Here is a 13,640-nt window from a genome sequence, read left to right as displayed (position 1 = left end):
CACGACAGCTAAAGGTCACCAAAGTTGGTAACTTTGCTCATCTAGCGGTGCGGATTCTATCAAAGTTGCGTTATTGATCTGCTGCTAACTTTGATCAGGCGTGTGTTAGTAAGTACAGTTGATTATGTGGTAAGCTGTTGATCTTGCGAGTTTGCTTCGGAATTCTACCACAGAAAAATAATTAAGCATAGAGTGCTCACTCCGTACATCAGTTTTCTTACCAAAACGCTTATTATTTTCGTTGTTGTTGTTGTGTGATTATTTTTGTTGTTGTTGTGGTTGTGTGTGTGTTGTTGTTGTGTTGTTGTTGGCGTCAAGTAGCGGATTTATCAGTACCCCTACTTATGACACTACATATCACAAGTGTTGCGACTGATCACATGTGTATTGTTTAACAATTTACAACTAATGGACCCGGGTATGTCCTTAAACTACGTCCACAAGGGAGGTATGGGCATTGTGAATGTCATCTCGCTTTGTGTGCACAGCACAACGGATGTCATTCCAGATCTAGAGCAGAGCCCAACTGGGGAAGTACCTCCACCTTACAGAAAACCGCAGCCAAATAACACTAGACCCTACTCATAGTGTTGTGTTCCTGCCGGTGAGTAAGGTTGCCAGAGCTCAACGAGGGGCGGGAGGGGGTTAGGGTCGGCAACGCGCATGTAACTCCTCTGGAGTTGCATGCGTACATAGGCTACTGATACTGCTTACCATCAGGCGGGCCGTACGCTTGTTTGCCACCGACGTAGTATAAAAAAAAACTAATATTACAAGCAGAACGAGTTGATAATAGACTTCCGGTTAATCCGTTTATAACATTAGTCTTTTCGTTCGTTGCGACATCTATTGTCAAGTAGCAGTACTGATAAATCTGCTACTTGACGATAGATGTCAACTATAAAAATAATAAGCGTTTTGGTAAGAAAACTGTTTTAAGGAGTGAGCGCTCTATGCTTACTTATTTTTCTATGATTCTGCTAATATTACAAATGTGAAAGTTTGTTTTTGGATGTCCCTACTAAAGCAGAGACGTATTCCAAAAGTTTTAATCGTGTATCGAAAGATGACAGTACATTTACTGTGGCTACAAAATTTTCTTTGACAATCCACCTCTATTTCAAATTCTCTTTGACGGCAGCACAGTATCATTGGCGCGAAGAATTATGTCATGTTTCAATGTTTAGATTTAAAAGCTCATGATGGCGGTTGTCAATGTCACTGTGCAAACTTGACAGTAAAATATATATTTAAGCGCGTCCGACTATTTCTAGTTCTAGATAGCAACAAGCGATTCAATGTACGAAAACGTATATGGAAAGCGTCTCTGCTTTATGATATTATTGATAGTAATCGCGAAAGTAACTCTGCCTTTCTGTCTTGATCTCTTCACGTGCGGGCAGGCTTGACTATTGGCATCCTGGGACCTATTTCACCACAGTGACAATAAAGATAGTTTATTTTCCATAATTGACACTTTCAGTTGAATCGACACAGGTGTGACAGGCGAGTGTCACTGCAATAGGGTATTCTCCTACTAGTCAAAGAGCATATAATCACTACGTTCTAAGAGACGGAACTTCATACTACGTACTTAAGTGTCAAACGGTTTGGTTTGACGTCTGACGAACGAGAGTTATGCCTACCAACATAATGAAAATTAGCTTATGGAATTTACATTCGCGGTAAACTCTCACGCGAATGTAAATGCGCCATAAAAATAGTGAGTTACCGAAATGATAAAAACCAACATGATAAAAAGTATTGCTGTGAAAAATCGATAATAGTGAGATCCCGAAACGATAAAAACCAAAATGACAAAGTAGTGCTGCGAAAAACCGAATATAGTGACTTCCCCAACCGATAAAAATCATCCTTGTGTGAAGAATGTAATCCTAAATTATGATATTTTTTATCATAGAAAATGAAACACCAGTGAGTTAATAACAAACTTTATTAATTTCTTAAGTTGATATATACATATTTGTTATTATTGCACAATTTGAATACTGAATGTACCATATGTATGCTGTACCTATATTTTTACACGCTGAACTGTACATAATATATTGTGGTAAAACTTAAAAACGGATTCACTGTACTCGTTACAAAATCTCTTAATGGAAAGCTTTTATATAAAAAATATTAATCTTAGAATCAATATATATTTCACCACACCAGCTGGCTCTCTTGAATATTCAAAAACTGATGAGAAAGTTGCATTTTATCCACATGTGGGGCAAAGCAATCTGATGCAAATTTGGAGTTGTGTCCTTAAGTCGGCTGCTAGAATTGACTTTTAAAGGATGATTTTGAATGATACAGTATTAAATGACGTTCATTTGGTTTTGGTTTGGTTTGATTTTGTTTGATATTTTACAGTTATTATTTTCCTCGCGTTGGTGTGGTGAAAAATGTTGTGTTTCACTCGATGGCATAATTTGATTGACCCTCGTGCCTTGAAACCCTCGCAACGCTCAATTGCAATCTTTCGCTTGCTCGGGTATCAATTATCACGAGCGGTTAAACAACAACTTTGCCCCCTTGTAAAACAAATAACTATAAAGGTAAATACAAATATAACTGTAGGAAGGAAGTAGGAACTAACTATGAATTAAGGTCACACTTAACAGTGGAGTTACGGAGTGGCGGATTCGAACCGCCTTCAGCTTACGCGACTAACAAATCAAAATGTTTAATAAAGTAATTGATTTATTCCCTAGTTGTAATTAGGAACTGGTTGACTTACCGCAGTTTATCCTTGGGAAATTTGGCAAAGAAGCCTTCTCTGAAAATTTCTCTCACGCCGCATATCTCACAATATCGGCTTTTGCCAACCATTTTTACTATATTAAAACAGTCCGGACACGCACAATAATATAAAGGAAAAGAAAATCTCAACGTTATAAATTTGTTATTATTTGACACACGAATCAATGCAGTTGGATTTATATTTCAAAATGGTTGCCGCTCGTATGTGCGTATTAATGTTAAGTTGATATTTCTGGCTCCCGTCCGGTATGTTGTCAACTTGGGAACTCTATCGTCAAACATTTCTTGTCAACAAAGGAGTTGCCAAAGACTGTTACTAGTCAAATTCATGTCAAATTAGTTTCTTTTTAGAATTGTCGAAACGATTTGCCAATATTGAATTTATATATATATATATATATTATTTGACACATTTATTTACACGGCATTACAGTTCACACCGATACACCGAGAAACTAAATTTTAACAAATGAACAAAATAAGAATACATGAAACAAAACATAAGAAACTTAGATATGGAAACAGATTTGTCAAAAATAATATCACATACAGGTACTAGCTAGCCTATCATCCATCATCTCAAATTACTTCAAGCATTTACGGTACACACATGCCCATCCAGACGCAAACAGATCACACTGGGGTGCGGCCATCAGGAGCTCATTGAGCATCGTCAGTGCGCGGAGCAGCGGTGATATGAAAACTGCAGAAGTGAAGTCACGATCAAAACACCTCCTGTTTTAGTTCCATCCGATTTATTCAATAGAAATTGTGCCAAAATACATGCTAGCTATATTTTTCTAATAATTAAATAGCCTAGTGCTTTATTTCGCGCATGGTGTGAAATAATTAATTTTAAATAATAAGTAACGGCGGCATTTAGGGCCAGCGATGTACGGCGCATTGTCACTGTTTGCTGACAATTGTCACTGTAAGGAACGGAGAAATTGTCACGCGATGAAACCCTGACAAATAATTACTCCTAAGTGCCCACACAATTAGGAAACAAATTTGGTCACTCGGGTCAATTCAAACGTACTTACTTCCGATGGCGCTACAGCCCTTTGTGGGTATTGGCCTCCTCCACTATTCTCCTCCAGTTGTCGCGATCCTTGGCAACCTTCCTCCAGCTGGTATACTTCCTTTCCTCATCTTCCTAAGATTTTCTTCCACCACCAGCAGTTCACCTTTTCTTAGGCTTACCACTAGGCCTTTTCTGCTGTGGCGTCCACCTAGTCATAATTTTTGGAGCTCTCATATCGGGCATCCTTTCCACGTGACCCGCCCATCTCAGGCGCTGGAATTTGCAAAACCTAACAATGGTCTCCTGTTCAAAGGTACACTGATATCTATACGTAAATATCTAAATGATGTCAGTTAGTTATTGTGCATTTTGCTCGTATTTGTCCGTACATGTACGGGCACGAGCGAGACGTAGGATAACTAAATGGCATAATTCAAATATTATTTTGATGTCAATACGTTCGAATGGGCCTCACTGATGTTTTAAAGGATAAATAAAGTTGTAGACAGGAAAAGATGAAAAGTACCCTCATCACTGTCTAATACAGGTTTCCGTGTTTTGATCGATTGTTTGTGGAGGATTAAAAATAAAAATAAACCGGACAAGTGCGAGTCGGATTTGCCCACCGAGGGTTCCGTACTTATTTAACTATTCTTTTTTTTACAGTTTTTTTTTAAAGATTTTCCACTGTATTTGTAGTGAAGAAGATATTACTTGCCAAATTACATAGTTCTAGATTAATGGGAAGTTTCAATGTTGATTCCCGTGAGAGTGTCGAAATGTACGTTTTTGCGGCAAAAACTGCCGTATCTTTTTTACGTTAATTTTGAAGTTTGATTTTTTAATCTTTACTCGATACCTCTATGCGTTCCCGAGATAAAGGGTTTTGACAGTCAGACGGACGGATGGACAACAAAGTGATCCCATTATAAGGGTTCCGTTTTTTTCCTTTAGAGGTAAGGAACCCTAAAATCAAATTTAAGACTTTATTTTGCTTAGGTACTTTATATATATATAAAGGGTACTGACAGAAAAAAACAAAAACTGTACCCAGAAAATTAAGGCACGTAAAGCCTAATTTCTGGTACTGGTTTACACCACGTCACCTAAAATAAGTCCAGACAAAGTTTTCGGGAGTATCGAAGTTATGGGTTTTTGTATCACTTTTAAGGACAAAAAATACTCTCCAGGTACATATATTATACCTACATCGTAAAAAAAACATTTATTGCAAGCTACAAGGTTCATAATCAGTTTTAAAATGTCTTATTTCTAAACCATGTAAAAAAATGAAACAAAGAAGATTGAATTTAGAAAGAAAACTTTGTAGCGACGTAAATTTACTGCCATCGACACATAATGAAAACTTTTAGAACGCCATTTGACTTTGATCTTTATTATTTTACTGATATGAGTTAAATTAGTTAAATATCAAAATGCTAAAAAAACTCACTATATAATGGATTGTGGCATCACCGTCTTTAGTACCTACGTTATTCTATAGTATCAGATACCTATACTAGGTACAAGAACTCCCATGTACAGGTAAAGCCATCAAAAGGTACAAAGCCATTAAGTTTTATAACCTTCTCTTATATAGGTTTATGTCCCAAACGATATCCTTAATAGCCCCATAACAGTAAAGGTTGAATAAAATAGTCGCCGATTCCGATCTGCCTCAGATTTTTTGGATAATAAACCGGCCGGTACCATGTCGGGCCATGCTCAGTCCGTAGTCCGTAGTTGTACGTCTGTACGGCGGACTTAAAAGGAGGTTATTTAAAATAATATATGGATATAACTATAACCAGCGGCTTTGTGAGCTGTAGATCTCAACAACCCCTATTGAAAAAAATCCAAATAGCTGAATCGACGAGAAAAATCGAAATACGAAATTTCAAGACAAGTGGTTGTATAATGCGACCTGAAGAAGAGGACATCCGGATATACGAAATAATTTTTGCCCAAGCTGAAACGGAGACCTTGGTTTTCGCTCGGTCAACAAGCAAGTTTGTTGCTCTTTAAAGTCTTTTTTACTCATTTAAATCAGAGCTACAGTTAAAAAGTATTTTTAACTAATCTGTTGCGACGTTTTCCCAAAAATATTACTTTATCAAAAAATTGTTTTTGAAGATCCCTTTTTATTGAAAAACCTACGTGTTTGGGGACATTTAAGTGTATAAGTAGAATAATTTTAATATTTCTTCTCGATTTTATTGCCACTTTGTCGGCCTGATTAATCCCCATACCAAATTTCGGATTTCCAGTACTAAACATCACTGAGCTTAGACAGACAGACATAACGAAACTATATGGGTTTCTAGTTGACGTTACGGAACCCTAAAAATGGGGTTATTGGTTTACTAGCGTCTGCCTATGACTTGACTTATAGGGCTATTTTAGGTAGGAAAATGCCTAGCTTTTTGCCTATTTGTTTTAGGTCTAGCGTAAAAACGCGAACCAGGCTTTTTACACAGGAGACCTCTCCTGTGTAAAAAAAAGTGTAAAAATTTGAGGTTTAAAAATTGATCACTCACGGCGCATTTCTGCCCCTTGAAACAACCGTAAGTGATATTACACTTGCACTGTGTGTACTTTAAGGCCCTCATCACACGGAGCGTAAGCGTAAACGCCGCGTAAGCGTCGCATAAGCGTATCGTAAAAACATTACGAGTACGAGACGCATAGAGTTCGGTGCACCAAGCGTCGCGCGTAATCGTAATCGTTTTATAAGTGAAATCATGTAGCCGCTGGCGTCAGATGTATTTGGCGGATGTATCTACGATCTTTCTCGTCAGATGAAGATTTTTTTATTGTTTGATTATGTCAGAAGTTTTATTTTTGCTCGTGTATTACGCTACGCCTGTCGTAATGAAGACAGAAATGTCATACGCTACGACGACGCTTCGTGTGCAGACTTGTTTGAAGTTGTACGTGCTCTCGTTCTACGCGCGTATTACGATATGCTTACGCGTCTCTTACGCTTACGCGCCGTGTGTTGAGCGCCTAACTCTTGAGGTGCGCGTGCCGCGACGGCTGTAGGGTGTAGGGGACCGTCCAGTGCGCCGACTTCTGGCCGAAGGGTGTCGTGTATCGGAGGTTCCGTGGCAAACTGCCGAATCCAATACAAGAGCAGATTCAATGTACGAGTACCCACGCTGTTCTATCGCCGAAATAGGGTTTAGTTTTTAAGTTTATGAAATTTATATGTATTAAGTATAAACTGAAATAAATTTCAAAAACCAAGAAAAAAAAACAAATGAAATATTTTCTGAAAATAATTTAATTTGTTCTAATACTTCTAATTGTATTAAGTATGTTAGTTTATGTACCTACTCGTATTATGGGCCTTGTTGCCAAAATAAAATTTAAATATATTGGCAAACAATTTAAAAGCCAGGAAATTACGCGACGATTATGATTTATCGCGATATTACGCGAATTAGATATATGTATTGCTGTCCCGTGGGTTTTTTTACCGTTTATTCCACTAACGAACAGCCGTCTCGATCACGCTCTGAGAGAGAACCTGCGGCGGTACACAGTCGCATTTTTATCGCCTGTTACCATGTTTGTCACGTTCTAACAAGTACGTAAGTGCGAAAGTGACAGGCATAGTGACATCCGATAAAAATGCAACCATGCTGCGGGGCCGGGGTTATAACCGCAAAATCGAAGTTCGTCAATTGCGGGCATTTTTCTCTGTCACTCTAATTACGTCTTAATAAGAGTAAAAGAGAAAGATCCCCGCAATAGCCGATTTTCGGTTTTCGCGGTAGGCCCCCAGGAACTTAGGGGCGCCTTAACGGTGTATTACTGCGATAGCGGTAAATGATCGCTTTAATGGCCTGAACATAATATTGCATGTTAGTCGATTATTTGTATAATTAGAGATATACAGGGTGTTAAATCTAAAAGGAGTAGTCAGTGAAAATCAGAGACTATTATGATTAAGATTAAACGTCGAATTAAGGATGACTCACGCTAGAACGGTCCGGGTCCGGTCGAGGCGTCCGACATTTTAATTTTCTACAGGATGTTAATTTAGTCACCTGCAATAATTTACGGAGTGAATATATAAGTCTTACTGAGAAACTTTTACTATGGGACCAACCCCGAAAAATTTTTTTTGCTCCTTAGGACCTCATTATTGCGTGGTTTAAATCTGTTGGGTTTAATTGGCCCACGGTGTATAATTGTTACATATTTGCTGTGACTTTTTTCAAAAGTGTTTTTCAATGAAGGCACGTCAAGATTTTGTATTATTTTTCTAATGCTACAAAAATATAGGTAATGGTATATTTGATAAAGTATGTACAAACGAACAACTGTTTAATTTAAGTTTCTCTACGACCACTACAATTCAAATAAGTTATTTCAGAAGCATATCCATACATACATTTTTAGCAATCATAATTACTTAAACCTAGTGTTAATCTAGCACAAATACAAATAAAAAGTCATCAATTCTCCGACCTTGTCATCATCATCTTCCCCTCGCAATGTCCCGGCATTTTTTGCCACGGCTCGTGGGAGCCTGGGACCGCTTGGCAACTAATACCAAGAATTGGCGTAGGTACTCGTTTTTACGAAAGACACTGCCATCAGACCTTCCAACCCAGAGGGTAAAATTGGGATTAGTGTGGTTTCCTCACGATGTTTTCCTTCACCGAAAAGCGACTGGCAAATATCAAATTATATTTCGTACATAAGTTCCGAAAAACTCATTGGTACAAGCCGGGGTTTGAACCCGCAACCTCCAGATTGAAAGTCGTACGCTCCTACCGCTAAGCCACTATTAGAGCAGCCTCGACTTGAAGCAAACAGCCTCAGTCTGAGGCTGCTCGCTCTGAGGCATAGGCTCAAGGCACGTTGCGGCGACACTAACAGGCGAACAGGCGACGCCGACGCGCCAGAAGATTTAACAACAGTCATTTTATTTAACGGATCTCAGAGAACACGATGACACTCGTATTATTTTATAAATTTAATTGAAGTCTTGTTGTCCATTGTGGCCTGAGGCGATACACCCGTCTCCATCAAATACACGGCGCGAAATGAAGCTCCTTTGAGGACGGTAAAAAAACCGACAAAATATGGCTCGGCTTGCGGCGACGAATTTGCCTCGTTTCGCGGCGCGCCTTTGGTTGAGGCAGCTTCTCCACTCGCGCGGCCTCGGAGCGAGGCAGCCGCTCCACCTGCAGCCTGCCTCTAGTGGATACGCGGCTTTGGCAATCCTCCGACCTTGTGAGCAATGTATAAAAGGTTCCAGTGTTTCTGGAAGCGCACCAAAATTTAGACATAAAATCAATTTTTACATTTTCCCTATGATCGTGGTCACATGTATAAATGTATCTCAGTATAATTTAACAATTAATGTTCAAGAGATACCTGTTTTCTGTTAAAATGACACTGACGACTGAAAAGCCTCTGTGTTGTGCAGCTTTAATTTAAGAAGCCCACTCCTAACCTAGAAATATCTTTTAACAAAGTAAACCCATTTAGAAAGCGGAAGGCTCATTTAATACGGATAAATTTAATTTAGGAAACAATGTGAATTGTGAAGTTAATACACCATCCAGTTATTACGGTTGAAATTAAGTAAGACAAAGGAGTATTACTGTTAGCAACATTAAAAAAAAAAGCGGCCAAGTGCGAGTCGGACTCGCGCATGAAGGGTTCCGTACCATTTAAGACGTATTAAAAAAAATCTACTTGCTAGATCTTGTTCAACATTTTACCACTTTGGACACACATTTTACCACTTTGGAACTGTCTCTCGCGCAAACTATTCAGTTTAGAAAAAAATGATGTTAGGAACCTAAATATCATTTTTGAAGACCTATCCATAGATACCCCACACGTATGGGTTTGATGAAAAAAATTTTTTTTAATTTATTGACGTATTAAAAAAAAACTATTCACTAGATCTCGTTCAAACCAATTTTCGGTGGAAGTTTGCATGGTAATGTATATCATATATTTTTTTTAGATTTTTCATTCTGTTATTTTAGAAGTTACAGGGGGGGGGGGGGACACACATTTTTTCACTTTGGAAGTGTCTCTCGCGCAAACTATTCAGTTTAGAAAAAAATGATATTAGAAACCTAAATATCATTTTTGAAGACCTATCCATAGATACCCCACACGTATGGGTTTGATGAAAATTTTTTTTTTTTTAAATTTTTATGACGTATTAAAAAAAAAACTACTTACTAGATCTCATTCGAACCAATTTTCGGTGGAAGTTTGCATGGCAATGTATATTATTTATTTTTTTTAGATTTTTCATTCTGTTATTTTAGAAGTTACAGGGGGGGGGGACACACATTTTTTCACTTTGGAAGTGTCTCTCGCGCAAACTATTCAGTTTAGAAAAAAATGATATTAGAAACCTAAATATCATTTTTGAAGACCTATCCATAGATACCCCACACGTATGGGTTTGATGAAAAAAAATTTTTTTTTAAATTTTAATGACGTATTAAAAAAAAAACTACTTACTAGATCTCGTTCGAACCAATTTTCGGTGGAAGTTTGCATGGCAATGTATATCATATATTTTTTTTAGATTTTTCATTCTGTTATTTTAGAAGTTACGGGGGGGGGGGACACACTTTTTACCACTTTGGAAGTGTCTCTCGCGCAAACTTTTCAGTTTAGAAAAAAATGATATTAGAAACCTCAATATCATTTTTAAAGACCTATCCATAGATACCCCACACGTATGAGTTTGATGAAAAAAGATTTTTTGAGTTTCAGTTCTAAGTATGGGGAACCCCCAAAATTTATTGTTTTTTTTCTATTTTTGTGTGAACATCATAATGCGGTTCATAGAATACATCTACTTACCAAGTTTGAACAGTATAGCTTTTATAGTTTCGGAAAAAAGTGGCTGTGACAGAATCGGACAGACAGACGGACATGACGAATCTATAAGGGTTCCGTTTTTTGCCATTTGGCTACGGAACCCTAATAAACTAAATGTTCTTTATTTAAAAACTATGACATTATTGATTTTTGTTACTATAGAAACACTCTTCATAATACCTTCGAAATGTAACGTGCTCCCATTATTTCAGCTGGAATAAATCTTTATTTTCCTAGTACATCTTTTAACTATAAATACCTACAGTCCACTCAGCTCCACCTGACCATGGCTCCGCCAATTACCACAAAGTAAATATCGGCGGCGCACGCCGGAGCAGAGTCCGCTCAGTACAAAGTGCCATTTTCGCCGCACGCACACAGACGTGACATTTACGCACACAGACATGACATTTACAGGCGTTCTCGGGCACTCTCGGGCAGAGCTTAGTCGGGCTGTGCACGCGTTGCTTACTTATGTTTTTTTTTAGTGGGATCACTATCATAGTTATATCTTGTTAGGAGTTAGTTGTAACAAGTTGTGACGCTCCAGTCTTCGTCACGTGTGGTGTCGGGACCTGTAATGGATATTTGATATTCTTTAACATCAAATCTGTATAAACCAATCGATGTATGTATGTCTGTAAACTTATATTACCTACTCCTTTTTAAAATTCGAAATTAATACAGAAGCAACCCTAGTGAGTCGGGCAAGTTTAGGTATGTATTTTCAAGAACGGCGGAAACGGACCTTCTGTTTATTTTTTATTTTGTGGTGTGACCAAGAGTTGAATTGTTTTTCATTTAAAAAAGTCATTTATTGTCACAAAAAATTAGCAAATACAGCAACGAATAAGAAAATAAAAAAAGACACACAAGCAGAATTGGGAAAATAGGGTGTAAGGTCTATGTCCAATAGGGTTGTTTTATTTTCAAAAATGTGGCTTTCCATGAGAGAAGGGTAGGGTAGAGAAGGGAAATTCTGTTGGAATATCAGACGAAAAACTCCTTATCGCACTTGAAGGATAACCCTTTTGTACTGGAAAACCACAAATAGCTAGTGATATAGGTAGCAGAGGGATCAGACGAGCAAACTTTTAAATATATATATATATATATATTTTTTTTTAAATATATAAATATAATACTTGAGATAAAAGGTGAAAACCCGCGAGACGGCCATACCTTCTGTCGTAAGCATCGCGCGACGAGCTATATCTTTTAATTTGTATCCTTATAATATCCTGGCTTTACGCCATCTCTTAAGAATGTCTCCTGAGAAGTTTTATTTAGTTAAATTATGATAAAAAAAATATTACGACGAATTAGAACCTTCTTATTTGGAGTCAAAACTCCTTTTTCGGGTAAATAAATTTGTGAATTGCAAAAAAAAATACATACTTGACAACCCGCGAGGAATTAGTCAAAAGTAAATTGATTTCATTTTCTTACGACAACTAAGCCATTTCTATTAAAGTTATATGCATGAGTGTGTAAGTGTATGCTATAGACTTAATGTCTATGAATTAAGTACGATAAATACAATACAATACAACGAATAAATAAATATTATAGGACATTATTACACAAATTGACTAAGTCCCACAGTACCTAAGCTCAATAAGGCTTGTGTTGAGGGTACTTAGACAACGATATATATAATATATAAATATTTATAAATACTTAAATACATAGAAAACACCCATGACTCAGGAACAAATATCCATGCTCATCACACGAATACATGCCCTTACCAGGATTTGAACCCGGGACCATCAGCTTCGTAGGCAGGGTCACTAGGCCAAACCGGTCGTCAACAACTACATGGTTAATTTTCGTATCGCAACTAACCACAGCTTCTTAACTACGCTTTATTATGTTTTTTTTTTCAATTCACCCAATCTTAATAAACATATTAGGTATGATTTCAATTTTAGTCTTTGAAAACATACTGACCTGCCGTGTGGTTAGGGAATTTAGTATAATCCTGAAAATATAATAAAATTACCCAAAGCATGTCCACAAAATAACACATAAACTTATTATATAAAGAGCCCTTTTACTCTGCTTAGACGGTACAAGTCCTAAACAAAAACGCCGTAAGTGAGTAGGTAGCTAGTGAAGACACGGCTGTTTTGGGCATCGCAGGGCAAGGGTTAACAAGATAAACTGCGCTCGTGCCTTTGCCTGCTTTAACCAGATTACTCTTATACCAAGACACAGCTTAGTGATTAGAAAAAAGTTTGGTCCCCACGTTGCCGAGAAACTGGTTGTTAACGAAAATCGGTTGAGAAATGCGTCCAGTAGGGCTAAGATGGTCGGCTCTTTATCATTTGTCACTATGCCTGTTTCGTATGTAAGTGCGAAAGTGACGGGCATAATAGTGACAAGCGATAAAAATGGAACCATGATTGCCCTGCTCCAGAGGACCGCCGATCTTACAGTCACGTCTGAAAATATCTATTCGGACAAAGTGCCAAAATATGTATACACGACATTATTTCCCATATATTAAGGTGTATACATATTTTTGGCACTTTGTCCGTATATATATTTTCAGCCGTTACTGTACTACAATGTGTAAATTCAATACGGAAAAAATAGTTTTGTAAAATTTACAGATAATTTGTAAAATTTACAGAGAAATCTGTAAATTTAACACATATCTCTGTAAATTTTACAAATTATCTGTAAATTTAACATAACTGTTTTTTCCGTGATACAATTCTTTTTTGTATAATTCCGTTATTTTTTTTTCTTGTATTATTAGTAAATAAATCTTATATCATTATTCATTACGGGGTCATAATAAAGTAACTTAATAATCTTCTTTAATGATTACAGGGCCAAGCTCTATATTTAGTTTAATGTATCCCCCGTATTGGATTTACAATTTTACACACTGTATAATGAAATTTTTGAAAAGAAAAGCTGAAAAGCTATTGCTTAAGCACATTTTTAAATAAGAATGAGGTGC

This window comes from Cydia pomonella, chromosome 24, assembly GCF_033807575.1.
Source record: "Cydia pomonella isolate Wapato2018A chromosome 24, ilCydPomo1, whole genome shotgun sequence".
Classification (NCBI taxonomy): Eukaryota; Metazoa; Arthropoda; class Insecta; order Lepidoptera; family Tortricidae; genus Cydia; species Cydia pomonella.
This window is presented reverse-complemented; position numbering follows the sequence as displayed.